General features: G+C 42.0%; 1 protein-coding gene across 2 annotated transcripts in view; it reads right to left on the reverse strand.

Moving 5' to 3' along the window:
* Alpha-man-ia (alpha-Mannosidase class I a) overlaps positions 1–17,568 on the reverse strand; it is a 679,808-nt gene that overhangs the window by 57,034 nt on the left and 605,206 nt on the right. The window lies entirely within an intron of this gene.

The following is a 17,568-nucleotide window of genomic DNA, read 5'->3' on the forward strand; positions in this document are numbered from 1 at the left end:
ATGCGTCGGTGGAAGGTTTCTCAGGGGTTTGTAATTAATAATGATCCACAAGAGCACAGTGGCAACCAATGTCACCCGATTGAGACTTGTCTCCTACTCTAACCTTCCCCTTGTACGACGCTGTTCCCCCATTTTCCGGCGGTGAGCATCCCCATGCTTCGTCGTCACTGATTCGGTAGTGGCAGAGATGGGGTAACTGTGCTCCCTTTGATTCGAGTCGACTCCCCTAATCTGGCGACACTGGTGGCACACATTTCTACAAAAATGAATGTATTATTCGCCCAACGAAAGATGGCAGAGATTTTGGTAATAAAGTACAGGGGGATCTGCGAGACTCCAGTCTTGACGCTATAGGCTGCGGATCCCACTCTTGCGCTTAGGTTCTGGAGGGAACGGTCGACATAGGACAGGCGTGGGCACGGGTGGAGCCCCTGAAACGCCTGCGTCCCCCACCAAGCTTTCTTTCGGTAGCGCACAATGGGTAAATTTGACCTAACTCAATTCAAAATCAAAGAACTTTCGATAGAAATGAGGTAGAGCGATGAATTTTTTTTTAAATTAAAGCTGAAACTTTTCAGAATATGGGAGATATAGGGAGATTACGGTACGAATGGTTTTTAACCTTGAGAAAATTCGTTGAAGTTGCACAACTTCAAGAAAATCTGGTTTCTCCGTTACCACGAACGGAAAAATTTTTTTTTAACATGCTATATATCATTTCCCGTAGATTATTTCACGCCGATTTCAAATCTGGTCTCAAAATTTGTCTATGACCTCCAGTTTTTTCAAGAAATCGATTTTTGCGACAAGAAATCATATCAACGAAAACATGATTTCATTAATTTCTTGTTACAAAAATCGATTTCTTGATAAAACCAGAGGTCGTAGACAAATTTTCAGACCAGATTTGAAATCAGCGTGAAAAAATCTACGGGAAATAATATATAGCATGTTAAAAAAGATTTCTTCCGCCCGTGGTAACGGAGAAACCACATTTTCTTGAAATTGTGCAAGTTTAACGAATTTTCTCAAGGTTAAAAACCGTTCGTACCGTAATCTCTCTATTTTTCCCATATTCTGCATAGTTTCAGCTTTAATTTAAAAAAAAATTCATAGCTCTACCTCATTTCTATCAATAGTTCTTTAATTTTTAATCAAAACCCACTGTGTGGCGCTCCTTGCGGCTCCGATGCACGAGGCCTGCGCACTGCTTGCGACGGACGAAGCGCGTCTTTCCTTCATAGTAACGACGGATGCTGGTAAGGGACAGTGGACGGTACGTGGGGATGGTCTTGCCTCAATTGAGGCAAAAATTCCCACAGGTGCTCTGTCTTTCGTTGGACAAGTAATACTTGGTAAAAATGTAATATGAATCCAAAGTTATTTCGCACGAAATGACTACAATTGATACGGAAGGAGATTCGACGAATTATTTAGTAAAACTGATCAGTGTTTTACATGTAAATCCACCCTGCTTTCCAGTTGGTGAGGGCCACAATGTCTTATTTCATGATGATGACATCTCTTCAATGAGAATCCAATGTTCCCTAATTCATCGTTACTGCGCCGCGTAGTAGTGCTGTTAGTAAGTGTTCTTTTCACGATTCTAAGTATTATTTCATTGTTTCATTGCACGATGTACTGGTTCACATTGCGAAATAACTTGTTACAGGATTTCCCGTAGTTCGTGCGTACAACGAATCTACCTTGCGTTTGTGAAACAAGTAACGAGGTCTGTTTCCTTGCGGGGATATTCGAATGATTTAATAACAATTTCGAACCGATATTATGCTAACCAGTCTAGACATTCCTATCGAACTGGGTCAGTGTCGCCAGAATCGACCAAAACTAGTCGATTTTACCTCTCCTCCTTTTCCCCTTACACTATCTCTATCCCAACATCCCCCACTAAGCCCGTAGACTGGTCACGTGTTAACACTAAACCTACCGAGCACTAAAAGCGATTAAAATGTTTTACCTCGTAAAAATGACAAGGCTCTGTTCATTTAGATTCTGTGCAACTTTTATTACATTATGTGCTTAGATCAGTGGCGCAAACAGGGAGGAGCCAGGGGTCCAAGCAGGTTTGCCATATTCCGCGCGTGCCAGGCCCCTTACCGCTGCGCCCCTCGCCGCGGTACTAAGCTGAGCCCGCCCCACTCTTCCCACTACACTGACGCGTACCGCGTGGAGCAAGCTAAGTTAGCGGTACGCGTCAGTGTTAGTGGGAAGAGTGGGGCGGGCTCAGCTTAGTACCGTGGCGAGGGGCGCAGCGGTAAGGGGCCTGGCACGCGCGGAATATGGCAAGCCTGGGTCCAAGTCCTCCCAAGAAAAAATGTTTAGCTTCCAAAATTAAAAATTAAAAATTAAAAATCGCGGAATAGACCTTGACAGATATGTTGGCTACAAAAAAGGCTATCACGCAAAACCTATGGCTGGGTTCAACGCGGCCCCTCCCCCAAGATTCCAAGATTGCATCCTGGGTGCGCCACTGGCTGAGATAAAGAAATTGGTGAAATCAATTTTCATGTAAGAAACATCAAAATTTCAATAATTGTGAAATGGAAAATATAAAACCGGTCATTTGATCGGCAGTGATGGGTTTAGTGTTAATCTGATCGTCAAAGAGGGGATAAACTGTATTCCCCTCGATTTCCTCGATCTGGCGACACTAAACTGGGACCATGTTCTATCCCAGCGCTCGGACTTGCTTACTCGCGACGGCCGAGTTTCGAAGGCTACGCCCCCTCAACCCGGCCGCGCGTTTCGCTCCCCGCGGGGGTCCTAGTTTGGAGCTCCTCATGTGCGTTCCATACTCGTTATTCGTGGCGTCTAGAAGAACTATGGCCGCCATGGGTAGCGAGAATCGCGGCCGGATCGAGGGGGCGTAGCCTTCGAAACTCGGCCGTCACGAGTAAGTAAATCCGAGCGCCGCACTATGGGCCAAACCGACGAAATCTATGCTAAAATCAAAGAACTTTCGATAGAAATGAGATAGAGCGATGGAATTTTGTTTCAAATGAAAGCTGAAACTTTTGCAGAATATAGGATAATTATGGAGATTGTGGTACGAACGTTTTTTAACCTTGAAAGAATTCGTTAAACTTGCACAGTTTCAAGAAAATTGTGGTTTTTCCAATGCCACGCGGGGAAAAGAATTTTTTTTAACATGCGACATATCATTTCCCGTAGATTTTTTCACGCTGATTTCAAATCTGGTTTCACAATTTGTCTACGACCTCAGGATTTTGCAAGAAACCGATTTTTGGGAACACAACTTATGAAATCATTTTTCCGTTGAAATGATTTGGTAACCCACTAGTTTGAAGGAATATTGTATTCTCATATATGAAACACATAAAAAATAATCATAATGAAGTACTTGAACGTTTACTTAAAATCAGCGTGAAAAAATCTACGGGAAATGATGTGTCGCATGTTAAAAAAAATTCTTTTCCGCGCGTGGTATTGGAAAAACCACAATTTTCTTGAAATTGTGCAAGTTTAAGGAATTTTTTGAAGGTTAAAAAACGTTCGTACCACAATCTAAATAATTATCCCATATTCTGCAAAGTTTCAGCTTCCATTTGAAAAAAATTTCATCGCTCTATCTCATTTCTATCGACAGTTCTTTGATATTGACACAGATTTCATCGGTTTTGCCCATAGTGCGCTGTTCTATCCTACAGATGTGCATACGTCTACCATGGTGTCAAACGAATGTAGATAAAGCTAGCTGACGTAGACAAATTATTTTTTCATTTTTCTACAAGTTTTCGAGGAACTGGTCCAGCAATGTTGACTAAACGATTTAACCATTGACTGACTAAAGTTAAAACATAAATATACATATGTATACAGGGTGTCCCAAAATTCGTGAAAATCCCGAAAAGGGGTGGTTCCTGAGACCACTTCAAGCGACATTTTCCTTTGCAAAAATGTTATCCGCGGCTTTGTTTGGAAGTTATTAACGAAAAACAAGGACCAATCAGAGCGCGACCTAGACGCGAGTTGCCACAGTCGGCCCGGCGCACCAACTGTCGATAGGCCGATTGTGGCAACTCGCGTCCAGGTCGCGCTCTGATTGGTCCGTGTTTTTCGTTAATAACTCCTAAACAAAGCCGCGGATAACATTTTTGCAAAGGAAAATGCCGCTTGAAATGGTCTCAGGAACCACCCCCTTTCGGGATTTTCACGAATTTTGAGACACGCTGTATATCCGTAGCCAATGAAACTATTCACGTGCAATGAGTAAAATACGCTACAATTAATTTAAGTTTCAAAGAAATGAAGGTAACGACGCGAAACGCACAGAGAAATCTTGCTCGTGTGTGACATGTGTGCACGTTTACATGTAAATATGAAAATGAAAAACATTCTTTCGTACCAAAACCAAGACAATTCATTCAATAAATTTTGTTAAATAAGCATCGTGTTTGAATTCATTTCTATAGTAAAAATCATGCCATTCTCCCGGGAATGTGTGTCTGAAAGATTTTAGTATTCAAATTAGACTGCGGATCTTTATGCAATTATGGCATTCGGAAATCTTCGGATTTCATACGATTTTATGTAAACATTTTACATAAACATCCGCGGTCTACTAATGATATTAAACTTACGATTCCCATCGTGGATACAAACATAGCTTCCTTCAAAATAATTGTACCAAGAAATTATTTGATGTGCGTTTATCCGCGACAAGTCAATTCTACTTGTGTCCGGCTTGACGTGCTGCGGAAGACTGAAGATTTTCGAGAAATATCGAGTCGGAGAAACGCGAGGAAAAATACTGTACACCAGCAATAGGTAATTACAAAAAGATGTCCACTTTCGTAGAATCGTGTATCATAATTGTCATATATATTGTGTGTATATATATATATATATATATTTATATAATCGTGGGACCATATCGATCTGTCGCCTAGTCCGTACACGTGCATACGTGAGTCTGTAATTGCAGATTACGTCAGTCATAATGATATCGCACCCGTGGCTTTTTTTTTATATTCTACGAGAAAGTATCGCCGAAGGGGAAAATAATGTAAACGAAGAACGTGAAACGGCACAGGAAGTCGTTGAGTCGCGTTTCAACCATTGTTCGCGATGGCTGCCGTGGATACACATTACAAGTTGAGCATACGTCTGATGAAGATCCTAGGGCTCTGGCCGTACGTCAACGCGACTTTCCGTCGAGTCCAAAGTATCGTCGTGAATTTAATTTGTACATTTTTAGTAATCGCGCAGGTACAACCACTTAAACTTGCCTGATTATGCATTTTTATCTCTGTATTCGCTCATATCTCTCTATTTGCATTTCTTCTGGAAATTGCCGCTGATCCAAAAAGAATCTACGGTTCTTTCAGATCGCGTATCTCACGAAGGGCGAGGTCGATTTGATTATGCTGCTGCAGTGCGTGTGTTTTATAATAATATTGCTGGGAGCTGTAGTGAAGTTCAACACTTACATGGCTCGGATCGGTACGGTGAGTGTCAAACGAGTTCTAGTTATTAGGTTCGAGGGAAAGATCTGTCGTGTTTTGACACTAAACCAACCACAAGGAGTCGGATGACCCATTTCAGATTTTTTACTTGACAATTATTGAGATTCTTCCGGTAGTTTCCTGGGAATTGATTGAATACACTTTTTGACTCCAGAATATATTACAGTATAATAAAAATCGCACGAGATATAAATAAATTTGATTATGTTATTTTTATAATACCATACACATTATTCTCTCTTGATGGTCGGTAGGTTTAGTGTAACGGAAAACATTTGAATCAATTTATAGAAATACAATATACAATTTCCATTATTTATAACAACTTGTTGCCGTCTTTCAGAGAACCCGTCAATCCCTGTTTCCTAATCACCTACTAGCAACATGCGTTTTCGATTTACAAGCAAAATTACCTGTTTATTTAAAATACGACAGAACTACCACTCCAACCAAATAAATTAAAGGATTGAATCACATCGACAATAAAGATGATTGCGAATACAGACTAGGATCATAATGGACTGCGTAAAGAGGACGTGGAACACGTCGCACGAGGGCACGCTCGAAATTTTGGAGAAGCGGGCCATTCTGGGGAAGCAACAAGGAGCCATTTATGCAAGTAAGGAAAGCGGTTTAGTGATAACGCCTGCGGTGGTGGGTATTAGGCGCGTATGGTGAAGGGGGACGAGGGTAACACGAAACCGAAAGAATTATTTTGCGGAAATGAACGGTTGCCGAGATATTCGCAAAAAAACTAATTATTTAAAAAGAGGTACTCCTCTCCGATTTTGATGAAATTTAAATATGTTATATATATAGCTACACATTTTGAACAACTTTTCAAAAGTCACTGGACTCCGTTCGCTGTAGCCCCGGTCTGATTGATAACCCCAACCCTAACCTAACGCTATTTTTGCAAAGGAAAATGTCGCTTCAAATGATCTCCGGGACTTCCCATTTCCGAATTTTGAAGGAATTTTAAGTCAACCTATGTTTTTGAGAAACTATTCCTGAATTATTGTATGCGTAGTCGGCTCTCCGTCCCCCTCCCATAACCTAATCCAAACTCGTTGTCACTATACTGAACTTCTGCCCTAAGGAAATACTATTGCATATAAATAACCAGATGCTAGAGCGATTTATCAATATACATATTACTTCTCTCATCATCCTGTGTATGTTGCAGTATTTATTTATCCATCAGCATTGCTCCTGGTGGTGTTCCGCGTTTCATCGTATGTCTTCGTCGTGACAGCACCCTCGGACTCGAACGTAACAGATCCGTTTCCGGTTCTGACGGATTATTTCATCGACGAAGAGAAATATTTCTTCCTCATAATGATCCATCAAAATTTAACGATCTTCTTCGGTGCAACTGCATATGTGGCCACAGAAACCTTGTATATTATGTGGCTTCAGCACACTACAAGCTTGTTCGAACTCGCGAGGTAAAAGAAGACTACCCTACCCGGCGCAGTCATGCGAACGAAGTACTGTTGATCGTCGGCACTTCTCTATATCTGTATAAAGGTGGGATCTCTCCTTTGCGCGTCTGGACGCACCGTTTTGTCATCCATACTCCATTTGTCGTATAGCTCTCTGCTATACAGGGCGTCCCAAAACTCCTTCAACAGCCGGAAATGGGAGGTTCCTGAGATCATTTGAAGCAACATTTTCCTTTGCAAAAAATGTTATCCGCGGCTTTGGTTAGGAGTTATTAACGAAAAACACGGACCAATCAGAGCGCGACCTAGATGCGAGTTGCCACAGTCGGCCAATAGACAGTTGGCGCTGATTGGTTCGTGTTTTTCGTTAATAACTCCTAAACAAAGCCGCGGATAACATTTTTTGCAAAGGAAAATGTTGCTTCAAATGATCTCAGGAACCTCCAATTTCCGGCTGTTGAAGGAATTTTGAGACACCCTGTATAGTCCAGTCAATGAATGCTCATAAGGGGGGCGTAGAGGGAACTGGAAGGAACACAATTTTTAACTTTGGGACTTTGTTTGGACTAGTTAGTTAGTTAGTTTGGAGGTAAACATACTAAAAGCCCCTACTCCTAGGATGTGAGCGGGGTGCAGTTGGGCACGTAGAAGTCACCTTTTTCGGTTTTCCGCTTATATCTCGGAAACTATGTGCCCTAGCGATAATACCATTTCATACGAAATTAAAGCTGACAAAATGTGCTATAAGATTGATTGCATTCAGTTTTTCGCTATGTCGCATAGTTTCCGAGATATCCGCGCTCAAAGTTCACTAATTGTGAAAAAGAACTCTTCAGCACAATTAGTGAACTTTGAGCGCGGATATCTCGGAAACTATGTGTCCTAGCGATGAGACCATTCTATACGAAATAAATGCTGACAAAATGTGCTATAAGATTGCTTGCATTCAGTTTTTCGCTATCTCGCATAGTTTCCGAGATATCCGAGCTCAAAGTTCACTAAATTTTACTCCAATTTAAGGGATTTACGTCACCCGGTACACGTTCGCTTGAACGCGGATACGCATATGTCGGTAGATTGCAACATATGGGAAGCCACGATTGACAAAATATTATGGTGGAATTCTAGAATATTCCACGAGAGGATAATGCGATTTTGTTTCTTGGCGTAGACGCAGTGGCTCACGCCTGGAAGCAGTTATGGTGAAGAATGACGAATGGAGTATAAATGGCGCTGGTGTAACAAGACGCTGTGTCCAGACGCGCAAAGGAGATCTCACTTTAACATATGTGGCTGTCAGGAAAAATGCCGCTAGTCACGGTTTCAAATAATTTCAGTTTATGCATTAATTTAATTTTATAGTATAGGACCAGAGCTGGGGAACCTTATTACCATTAGAGGCCACAGTTCAATTAGGCAGTAATAAAGGAGGCCGCTATAATTTTATTATAGCGATAAATATAAGTTTATTATATGTAATAGTATATTATAATAAATATTAATTAATACAAGAGGCCTTTTATGTATGAAGGCCGCACAAGAAACTCACGGAGGCTGCATGCGGCCTCAAGGTCGCATGTTCCCCACCGATGGTATAGGATTGACGTATTCACCAGAAAAAAAATCTTGAAAATAAATTCGAAAGCTCAATCAAAATAGTGCAATCTAACCGGTGCCCTATGTCAAAGCATTAGTGATCAAAATTTTAAACGGCAATATCTCGAAAGTGAAAGTAGGATGTGACACACATGCGGCGTTCTCTCTGACAACCTGAGATATTAGGATCTGAAAATCTACGGAATTCTTATACATTGTTTTACGATAATCGAAATCCTGGACGCTGCATGCTATGATTTCAAGCTACCACATCGAGAAAGGGGTTTCAGAGAGACCGGCCTATATCTCGCAGGAGGTTATTGAGGTTTACAGAAAGAAGTGTCTGGCAACGGCGGTTACGTACCACATCGAGGCAAAAGCGTTAGTATTCGCGAAATCGTATTACATTCGCAGAGAAATGCTAATTAAAACGTCACCTGCCAGAAACATTTGAGTCTGTGCAGAGCGAGTCGAACATTAGAACTTTCGTTGTGTTTATGCTTGAGAAATTTGATTGAAATTTTTACTTCAATCTGTGAGAAAAAAATCTCTATGATCGAACGAGACTCCTTTAGCACAGGTTCAACGGAATCGTTCGATTTCCGGTGTTATTAATGTTCACCCGTGGTCTTGTTTGTTCTTAAAGCTTCCTGACGTACGTGAAAAGTAAATTCAGATTTTCGTACGCCGTCCTCGTCGTGTTCGCTGTCGTCTCATTGGCAATCAATTTCTTCCGTGTATGTCGATCTGTCTTCATCGATTACGATAGAAACGATATTGTGACGAATCGCTCGAAATATGCGCATGTTTCAGCTCTCCACTGCTTTGAGTGTCACTCACAATGTGGAGGAGATGTTGCTGGCCTCATTCTTGTCTCTTTCCGAGCTGACGTACATGTTCTATCTGAATTATGTGATGCAAAAAGTCGTGGACTATGCGGATGATTTGCCCACAATCATGTAAGTTCGAACAATTTCGTGATATTATTGAAAATGAATGCCGGTGGGATCGGTTCACTGAGACCGATTTCATTCATTTTACAGTTACTCCACGCCGTGGTACAACAGGTCAGTCTCCATTCAGAAGAATCTACTAATTATCTTGACAAGGTGCACCGATCCGATAGTATTCGACTATTACGGGTTTTACACTGCGTCGATCGAAGGCTTCTCAGGGGTTTGTAATTAATAATGAAAATGCATTGAAAATGCGAACACAAACGCGTGGTGCTGACATTTATATGAAAAAAATATTTTATATTTTCTCAATGGCAATTTACTTTTTTTGTAGGACACCCTATATAGTATCTTCGATAGTCTCGTAGAGCATGAAAAGACGAGTCCAACGAGTACCATGACCATAACAATACGATCATTCAACTTCGAGATATTCGTGTCTGAAAGATTAATTTTGGATTAGGCTTGTTCCAATCAAATAAGAATATCTCGAGATATTATATAATGATAGTATGGTCATGGTACTCGTTGGACTCGTATTTTCATGCTCTACGAGAATATCGAAGATACTATATAGGGTGTCCTACAAAAAAAGTAAATTGCCATTGAGAAAATATAAAATATTTTTTTCATATAAATGTCAGCACCACGCTTTTGTGTGATTGTATCTCGTCTCATTGAACCCTGATTTCCAGCTGGTGAAGACCACAGTGTCTTATTTTATGATGATGACATCTCTTCAGTGAGAATCCAATGTTCCCTAATTCATCGTTACTGGGCCGGGCAGTTGACTTGTTAGTAATGGTTCTCTTCGCAATTCTAAATATATTATTTCATTGTTTCATTGCACGATGAACATTTTCAAATTGCGAAATACCTCGATTGCAGGATTTTTCGTAGTTTATGCGACAGGTATAACCACTCTACGTTGCATTTGCGAAGCAGGTACTGATTTAGCAGGTACTGCAGGTACTGATTTAATAACAGTTTCAAGCCGATGTTATGCTAACCAGTCTAGACATTTTAGCTGTAATTATTTTAAAGAAATGTAAGTAACGACGAGAGAGAGAGAGAGAGAGAGAGAGAGAGAGAGACTCAAATTGAAATGTAGGTCGTAATGTAAAAATTATGAAGATTTAGAAGCATGTTGATTTTTTCGTATGAAACGTGATAATTTTTTCAATAAATTTTGTTAATAAGTGTCATGTTTTCAATTTATTCTTATAATGTCATAATAATCTTGACGTTCTCAGGAATGTCTGTCTAAAAGATTTTAGTTTTCAACCATTTTAACTTACTCCAGGAGTAACCTAATGATATTAAACTTACGAATATCATCGTGGATACGAATGTAGCTTCCTTCGAGATAATTGTTCCAAGAAATTATTCGATGTGCGTTTATTCACGAGAGGTCAATACTACACGTGTCACGCTTGACGTGCTACGGGAGACTGAAGATTTTCGAGAAACATCGAGTCGGAGAAACGCGAGGAAAAATACGGTACGCCAGCAATAGGTAATTACAAAAAGATATCCAGTTTCGTAGAATCGTGTAAGTATCATAATTGTCATATATATATATATATATATTATCCTCGTGGGACCATATCGATTTGTCGCCTAGACCGTACACGTGCATACGTGAGTATGTAATTGCCGATTACGTCAGTCATAATGACATCACATCCATGGCTTTTTTTTATATTCTACGAGAAAGTATTGCCGAAGAGGAAAATAATGGAAACGTAGAACCTGAAACAGCACAGGAAGCCAGCGAGTCGCGTTTCAACCATTGTTCGCGATGGCTGGCGTGGATACGCATTACAAGTTCACCATACGTCTGATGACAATCCTAGGACTCTGGCCGTACGTCAATACGAATTTTCGTCGAATTCAAAGTGCCGTTGTGAATTGCATTTGCACTAGTTTCGTAACAGCTCAGGTAGAGAACACCTAACGTTAGTGTATAGTATAATATTCTCGGCTCACATGAACGTCAAAATGCGCATCAAGAACTAAATCGCATCGACGAAATTGTCGCCGATCCAAAATTGAAAAAAAATACGATTCTTTCAGATCACACCTCTCACGACCGGCGAGGTCGATATGACTACGCTGCTACAGTGTCTGTGCTTTATAGTAATTTTCCTGGGATCGGTAGTGAAGTTTAACACGTACATGGTTCAGATCGGTACAGTGAGTGCGAAACGATTTCTAGTTAACCCTTCGCAGTCGGAGCTATTTCAACTCGAAAATTAAACATTTTTTTACCTAGAATTTTATGGATATGAAATTGACCTTCTCCATTAGATGGTAGCGTATTTAATAATCTAAACCAGGCCTTGGCGTCGTTGGCTCGCGGAACAGATATGGCTGCAATTCTCCTCCTCTTGTTCGGTAAGACAGTGGCCACCATGTCCACTCCGACAGAGGGGTAGCAGCAACATCTGTTCCGCGAACCAGCGTCGTCCAGGCCTGATGATCTAAACTATATTTTAAACAATGGCGTAACAATTTTTAGTGGCGACTCTGAGTCCCCACTCGAGTGCTAAGGGTTAGATTAACGGATTAAATCGCACCGGACAATAAAGACGATCGCAAATGCAGGTTAGGACCATAATGGACGGAATAAAGAGTACGTGGGATACAGCACACGAGGACACGCTCGAAATTTTAAATAGGCGAGCCAATCTGGGGAAGCAGCAAGGAGTCATTTACGCGTGTAAGGAAATACAGTGGTGCTGCGAAATTTACTCGATCGACAATTCCAGATTGGAAAGATCACCTACTGTCCGTCCAACGAGAGTTGGCACAGATTTTGCTAGTGGGGGGCATGGGGATCTGCAAAACCCCACTCCTGACGCTCGCCTGCGGACCCCACACTTGGTTCTCAGGTTCTGGCAGGAACGGTCGTGATTGGTGCTCGGCGTCCCCACATCGCTCTATTGCAGTCGCACTCAAGACGCTCGTTTGCTGTCTTCGTCAAGCGATTCGGCCAATCGCGGAGGACGTGTAGAAGGAGTAGGGACACCATGTGGTACCTACGAGCAGTGATGCCAAGGCTGTGGTACTGTGGTGCTAAACCATACCCCCACCATAGCCTACTATTGCCCCTACGTTGTTTTCCAACGCGCCCGCGCGCTACACTCATCAGCGTACCTCTACTGTATCCATAGAGGTACGCTGGTGAGTGTAGCGCGCGGGCGTGTTGGAAAGGATACGTAGGGGCAATAGTAGGCTATGGTGGGGGTATGGTGTAGTACCACAGTACCACAGCCTTGGCATCAGTGCCTACGAGTTTCTCTGTACCAACTCTCGTTGGACGGACAGTCAGTCAGTGTCAGGGCAGGGCCGCCGCGTGCGGTTGTGCAGGTTGTGCGCCGCACACGGGCGCTTCGTCGAAGGGGCGCCAAAACATGAACGGGAAGGGCGCCCGTCGCTGTCAGTGCGGCACAAAGCCTAATAGCAGAAGTAACAAATGTTACAGTGCAACGAGATTCTAGATTCTAGAAGCTAGCAACCCGGTTGTTGATTAAAAAAAAAAAGAGGTCATTCATTGTATTTTAATATCATGCTCGGAAAAGGGCGCTAAATTTCTTCCGCACACGGTCGCTTCTTACCCACGCGGCAGCCCTGTGTCAGGGGATGTCGACTCTGGTACTTTTTCGAAGCACTGTTCAGGGCGCCCTCTCATCTAAAGATCGAAAACTAACTACAACGTATATGTGTGTGGTGATCACACAAACGTGTACTCACACATAGTTAACCTCGCATGTACGTGTAATCGTATTCTTTGCTAGCTATTGAAAGTTATGAATCTGTTTTCGTAGAAAATTAATTTATAATTAATACAAAAATTATGATATTATAAAAATAATCATATAAATTCTAAGAATTAAATACAGAGTGCGGCAATAACTCCCACGTTTCAAAGGAGGATTGAAAATAGTGGTACGAGGTATTACCAGAAACATTGTTTCCCAAATAAAACAATGATTTTTCTAAATGTGGGGGTTATTTCTACCAAACCCTGTAGAGAGTATCCGCAAGAATAGTCGGAAATCGCAAATATTGCGTCCAGCGATGTCGATGAGCACGTGGAAAATGGTTGAATATTTAGCTGGACAGCTGGACACTGTCAAAGAGTGGGGATACAGCTTGTATCCCTATTGGTCGACGCCGGGGCACTGCTGTGCTGCCACCAAACGTAACGATCGAGAAACAACTAAATTCGTTCCCACTTTTTAACAAAGGAGTCGACACCCCCTGGTCAGTGTTCCCAGGCGGATCACCTTTTTTCGCGCATGCGCGGCGATTTCAGCCTCAGTAAAGTACGCTTCTCGAGGAAATGTGGCACCTTGAGCGCCATACAGAATTTTAAGAAATTGATATGATCTCCATGGAGCCTGCTACATGTTTGGTTTTTTGACTTTTGCACTCCTAAGTTGTACATTTGGACCACTGTGCGTCCCGTCAATTATACCGGTACATTCCCGCCGATATAGCTGCCTCAGGACTCTGTTACATCATCGCCCCATCATAGATACGTTACTGTTTTGGACGCGCATGCGCGAAAAAAAGTGGAACACTGCAATCAGTGTCGCCAGACCAGTGATGCCAGATGCGGTGCGTCACGGTGAAATGATGTACGCCTCTCTGATAACGGGGAATGAGTGGGACGAATGGGAGAAACGTTGCACGTGCGCGATGGGGACCGTGGAGTGTGCGCCTGCGCACGGTGCTGGAATGGAATAGTGGAAGGGGAAAAGGAGGGAATGTGTGAGCTCCGTTTGGAGCTCAACTGGCGACATTGCGGACAGTCAGTGCTTCGATTGTGGACACCATTTCTCGCGCATGCGCGGCGATTTCAGCCTCAGTAACGTAAGCTTCTCGATCAAATGGGGTTCCTTGAGCACCCCGCAGAATTTTAAAAAATTTATATGATTTGATTCAGAAAAATGAATGCATAACAAGTGTATTTGTGTATATTTTGTAACTCGTAGGACACGTCCTGCAGTCTTTTTGTCCGGTAAGATTATTTCGCTACATTCCCGCCAATATAGTTGTCTCACGACTCTGGCCGCTCTGCTACCCAATAGTAGATACGTTACTGTTTTCTCGCGCATGCGCAGTCGAAGCACTGCGGACAGTAGCTATTGCATACGCCAGGGCTCGGTTTTAGGGTGCAGTTATAGTGGAGCGGCGAGCATCGATGATAGCGGCGCGGTGAAAACAAACCAACATTCGTGACAACATTTCGACACATACTAAAGAAAAAGTACATATGTATTTTCTTTGTTTTTATTTTTTTTCACCGCACAGCTCACCTCGCTGCACCACTATAACTTTACACTTACTCGCGACGGCCGATTTTCGAAAACTATGCCCCCTCGACCTGGCCGCATGTCTCACTTACCGTGGCGGTCCTAGTTCTCCGAGACGCCACGAATAGCGCCGGAACAGGCCCGAGAACTAGGACCGTCACGGAAAGCGAGATGTGCGGCAGGTTGAGGGGGCGTAGCCTTCGAAAATCGGCCGTCGCGAGTAAGTAATTCCGAGTCATGGCATAAGCAAATGCTCGACAAAATCCAATATATTATGTGACGATCATGTGTATGTTGCAGTATTTATTTACGCGTCAGCACTACTCCTGGTGGTCTTCCGCACTTCATCCTATTTTATGGTCGTAAGAGCAGCCCCGAACTCGAATCTAACCGATCCTTTCCCGATTATGACGGACTATTTGATCGACAAGGAGAAATATTTCTTCCTCATAATGACTCATCAAAATTTAACGATATTCTTCACTGCAACCGCATACATAGCTACGGAGACCTTGTACATTATGTGGCTTCAGCACAGTATCAGCTTGTTCGAACTCGCGAGGTAAGAGAAGACTGCCCTACTCGATCCAGTCTATCTGGAATCTATGGAATTCTTGTACATTGTTTTACGATAATCGAAATCATGAACGCTGCGTGGCATGATTTCCAGCTACCACATCGAGAAAGGGGTTTCAGAGAGACCGGCCTATATCTCGCAGGAGGTTATGGATGTTTACAGAAAGAAGTGCCTAGCAACCGCGGTTACGTACCACAACGAGGCAAAAGCGTTAGTATTCGCGAAATCGTATTACACTCGCAGAGAAATGCTAATTAAAACGTTACCTGCCAGAAACATTTGAGTCTGTGCAGAGCGAGTCGAACATTAGAACTGTCGTTGTGTTTATGCTTGAGAAATTTGATTGAAATTTTTACTTCAATCTGTGAGAAAAAAATCTCTATGATCGAATGAGACTCCTTTAGCACAGGTTCAACGGAATCGCTCGATTTTCGGTGTCATTAATGCTCACTCGTGGTCTTGTTTGTTCTTAAAGCTTCCTGAAGTACCTGAAAAGTAAATTCACATTCTTGTACGCCGTGCTTATCGTGATCGCTGTCTTCTCATTGGCAATCAATTTCTTCCGTGTATGTCGATCTGTCCCTTCATCGATTACGATAGAAACGATATTGTGACGAATCGCTCGAAATATGCGCATGTTTCAGCTCTCCACCGCTTTAAGTGTCACGCACAATGTGGAGGAGATGTTGCTGGCTTCATTCTTGTCAGTTTCCGAGCTGACGTACATGTTCTATGTGAATTATGTGATGCAAAAAGTCGTGGACTATACGGATGATTTACCCACAATCATGTAAGTCCGAACAATTTCGTGATTTTATTGAAAATGAATGGCGGTGGGACCGGTTCAGTGAGACCGATTCCATTCGTTTTACAGTTACTCCACTCCATGGTACAACAGGTCAGTGTCCATTCAGAAGAATCTACTAATTATCTTGACAAGGTGCAGCGATCCGATAGTATTCGACTATTACGGATTTTACACTGCGTCGATCGAAGGCTTCTCAGGGGTTTGTAATTAATAATGATCCACAAGAGCTATTTTTTCTCCAATAGTCTTGTAGAGCATGAAAAGACGAGTCCAACGAGTACCATGACCATACCATTATGATCATTCAACTTCGAAATATTCGTGTCTGAAAGATTAATTTTGGATTAGGCTTGTTCAGGGGTCGGCAACCTTTTGAGTCGGAAGAGTCAAAAATTACAATTTACAAAATTTCAAAGTTTTTAAAGAGCCACAACATTTTTTCTTGCCAACAATAAATAGTACTCGCATAAATAAAGTTTTTTGATAAAAAAAACTAATCTATTTATTCATAAGAAAAAATATCTGTTTATTCATATATAAGTAGTGTTTTTCACAACAAATTAGATAATATATATGTATGTATATTGTATTATATATATCTACATACATAACTCTTTTACTTGAAACAACAAACTATACGTCACAGCCAAAGCACTGGTGAAGACGGCAAAATGTCTTGCGTCGAAAGCGAATTAAAACCTACATAGAAACATCCGACGACGGCGTCATTCGAGAGCTTCCGACGGACTGACGACAGTGACGACTCGTGTCACGGGGGAGGGGTGCGGTGAAAAGCGAGTACAAGTGGCTGAGAGATAGAATCGGTGCCTAATCCTCGTTAATCAGTTCAGAACGATTTTTAAATGTTTTTTTTTATAAAATAAATAATATTTGCGTATGGAACTAAAGAGCCGCAGCTTCACATCCAAAGAGCCGCATGTGGCTCGCGAGCCGCAGGTTGCCGACCCCTGGGCTTGTTCCATTCAAACAAGAATATCTCGAGATCTAATGATCGTAATGGTATGGTCATGGTACTCGTTGAACTCGTCTTTTCATGCTCTACGAAAATATAGAAGATACTATATAGGGTGTCCTACAAAAAGTCAGTTGCCATTGAGAAAATATAAAATATTTTTTTCATATAAATGTCAGCACCACGCTTTTGTGTGATTGTATGTCGTCTCATTGAACCCTGCTTTCCAGCTGGTAAGGGCCACTGTATCTTATTTTATGATGATGACATCTCTTCAGTGAGAATCCAATGTTCCCTAATTCATCGTTAATGGGGCGGATAGTAGACTTGTTAGTAAGTGTTCTCTTCGCGATTCGAAATATATTATTTCATTGTTTCATTG

This window comes from Lasioglossum baleicum, chromosome 10 (assembly GCF_051020765.1).
Source record: "Lasioglossum baleicum chromosome 10, iyLasBale1, whole genome shotgun sequence".
Taxonomy (NCBI): domain Eukaryota; kingdom Metazoa; phylum Arthropoda; class Insecta; order Hymenoptera; family Halictidae; genus Lasioglossum; species Lasioglossum baleicum.